The sequence below is a fragment of the Octodon degus genome, unplaced genomic scaffold (genome assembly GCF_000260255.1).
Source record: "Octodon degus isolate 3935 unplaced genomic scaffold, OctDeg1.0 scaffold00322, whole genome shotgun sequence".
Lineage (NCBI taxonomy): Eukaryota > Metazoa > Chordata > Mammalia > Rodentia > Octodontidae > Octodon > Octodon degus.
Genome location: NW_004524898.1, coordinates 195,688 through 199,090, shown reverse-complemented (window position 1 = coordinate 199,090; position 3,403 = coordinate 195,688).

Sequence of the window (3,403 nt, the reverse complement as noted above, 5' to 3'; positions counted from 1 at the left end):
CAGTGGAAATTCAGAAGATTATCAATAGCTACTTTGAGAATCTTTACTCTCACAGAATAGAATACACAGAAGAAATGGACAGATTCTTAGAAAGTTAGAAATTACCACAACTCAATCGACAAGATATAACCTCTCTTAATAGCCCAATAACAGCCAATGAAATACAAGATGTAATAAAAAAAACCTACCAACAAAAAAGTGCCGGTCCGGATGGATTCACAGCTGAATTCTACAAGACATTTACAGAAGATGTAGTCCCTATACTCCTCAATCTCTTCAATGAAATTGAAAAGGAAGCAATCCTCCCAAAATCATTCCTGTAGGGAAGTATTATACTGATACCAAAACCAGGGAAAGATGCAACTAAGAAAGAGAACTATAGGCCTTTTACTTTCTTTGTGAGTTTGATTCCAAAGTCCTCATTATTTTGCATGCTATTGTGCAAGGTGTGGTTTCAATAATTTCAGTGTCAGTATGTTCATTGTTTGTGTGCAACATAGCTCTTGATTTTTGTCTGTTAGATTTGTATCCTACTACATTAATGAATTTGGTGATAAAATCTACACAACGTTTGATGGAGTTTTTAAGGTCCTCTATGTACATGTCTTCTGCAAATAATGATAATTTCTTCTTTACCAATCTTTATTTAATTTATGTCTCTCTCTTGTCTAGTTGCTCTTGCTAAGGTTTCAAGATCTATATTGAATAAGAGTAGAGGCAGTGTACATTTTTTCCTTATTCCTGATTTTAAGTGAAGGCCTTCAGTTTTGACCCATTTAGTAAGATAATGGTTTTTGGTATCTCATAGATGGCTCTTTCTGGTAGAGATATAAACCATGTATTTGGATTCTCATCCACCTTGCATTTATTTCTGCTCCATATAATTTCATGCCTTCTTTGGGCTTTGGGCTTGCTTTGCTATTGTTTTTCTAGGAGCTTGAGGTACAACATAAGATCATTTTCTTGGGCTCCTTTTGTTTTCATAATGTGTGAATTTAGCGATATGAATTTTCCTCTTTAGACAACTTTCACTGTATCCCAGCAGTTTCGGTAAGGTGTATATGCATTTTCATTTGATTGTAAACATTTTTAGTCTCTCCTTTAATTTTGACTGTTATCCACTGGTTATTTAGGATGTGGTCATTCATTTTCCATGTGTTTTGGTGTTATTGTAATTTAAATCCACTTCTATCTGTTTTTAAAAATACTATAATTTTCACTGCATAAATCTTTTACTTCCTTGTGCAATTCCTTCCCAAGTATTTCATTTGTTTAGGTGTTATTGTGAAAGGCATGGTTTCCATAATTTCTCTCTTGGTGCATTCATTGTTAGTTTGTAGAAATACTATTGAATTTGGTTATCAAATCTACAGTCTCATAATGGAGTTTTTGGGTCTTCTGTGTATAATATCATGTGATTTAAACATGATAATTTAGCCTCTTCCTTTCCAATAATTTTTCCTTTTCTTTGTTTCCCTTTTGTAATTTTGCTGGCCAATATTTACAGAAGTATATTTAAAAATATAAAGTTCAAACCATTTGTTGCAGCATATAATGTTGCTATCCAATGAGTTATTCATATTGCCAGGTATATGCATGTAAAGAGGGAAGAAGATAGACTATAAGAAAAAAAAGTATGAGAAATTAAGAAAAGAAAACGTAAGAACATTTGCAAAAATGAGATAAAACAAACTAAAGCATTAACTGCTTATTTCCTATATCAGATTGTGGTACTATAAACGTGGGTGCATATATAATGCTGTGCTATGAAGTTTCAGTTCTTGTGGAAAAATATCCAGAGGGGAAATAGCTGGCTTGAATGGAATCTCCAATCCTAGATTTTCAAGGAATCTCCACACGGATTTATAAACCAAAAATGGGCATCTGAGATGAATATACACTTCTCAGAGGAAGAAATACAAATAGCAAGTAAATATATGAAAAATGTTTAGCATCATTGGTCATTCTAAAATTACAAATTAAAACAACACTGAGATTCCATCTCACCCAAGAAAGAATGGCTAACTTCAAGAACTTAGCCAATAACAAATGCTGGAGAGGCTGTGGAGAAATAGGCACCCTTCTTTACTGTTGGTGGGAATTCAGACTGGTATAACCACTATGGAAAAATGAATCTTATAAGCGGATCTGCAGTAATTCTTTTGAAATAGTCCTGCTTTGCATTCTTGTTTCCTTGTTTTAAGATGAAAGAGGTTTTTTTTTTCTCTTTTCCTCTCCATCACTCATGGTTTATTATGTAGAGACACAACACCAAGTCTAAGCCTATAATGTCCCACCAAACAGACAAATGCTGATCACATTCACAAGACATTAGAGGCAATGAATGTCTTTACCTGAACTGAGAGCTCCATGCCTACTCTGTTTTCTGGAAACATCCTCAGGGGCGCATTATACTGGCTCCAACACTGCAGCAGGTAGAGGCAACACAAGGTATTAAGACAAACAAAGCAACCAATGAAATACAGAAAAATAGTCATCATACTATAAAAACTGGGCCTAAAATGTATATTGAATGTTGTACACCTGCATCTTGAAGAGGAAGGAAGAGGGGCAGAGAGAGGCTGTATGACCGCCATGACCTTCTCCTGAACTCCAATGAGGAAGACATCGCCATGCTTCTTTTGAGCTCTGGGCAGACACTTTGGATGGTCGCTCATGCTCCTGTGTTCTCACACATGAAAGCTCAGTTCAGGGCTGCAGGCTCGTTTAATACACATTCTGTGATTAGGAGTTTCCATGAATCAGGAAAAGAGTGAACAAACATATTTGGGAAAGCACAAAAATGTGATGAAGTATGACAAGGAAGGGAGGAGGGAGGGAAAAGTGAAGGCAGAAAGAACACACACCAAGGTAGATCAGAGATTAAATATCAGAATCCTGCAAAATGGGCCTCCTTGAGTTCTAGATAAAGTTTTCTAACTTACAAAGTGCAAATTAGTCATCTTTCATGATCATACCATATTTTGAGTCAATAACTTACACATTATATAGAGAAAGATAAGTCAGTTCAACACGAGATGGGCAGGGAACACTCGAAATGGCAAACTTACATCGAAAATCCATAGAAGCAGACTTATATTTATTTTTTTGTGGAAGCAGGGATTGAACTCAGGCCCATGTGCTTGCCAGGCAAGCGCTTATTCTACTAAGCTATCTCCCCAGCCCCATAGAGGTAGACTTCTAGGTAAGCTTCTAGACAGTGGATACTGAATTGAAAACCCTGAAGCTCATGGAAGAGAAATTAATGAAACTGCAGAACAGAATGTAAACAACAGTCCTTTGTGTAGCATAACTGAAATGACACGGGTTCTTAGAAACACATCAGAGAATTCTTGTGAAGGGTTAGGAAATATACCATGGATCTTGGGTCCTGATGTTCACA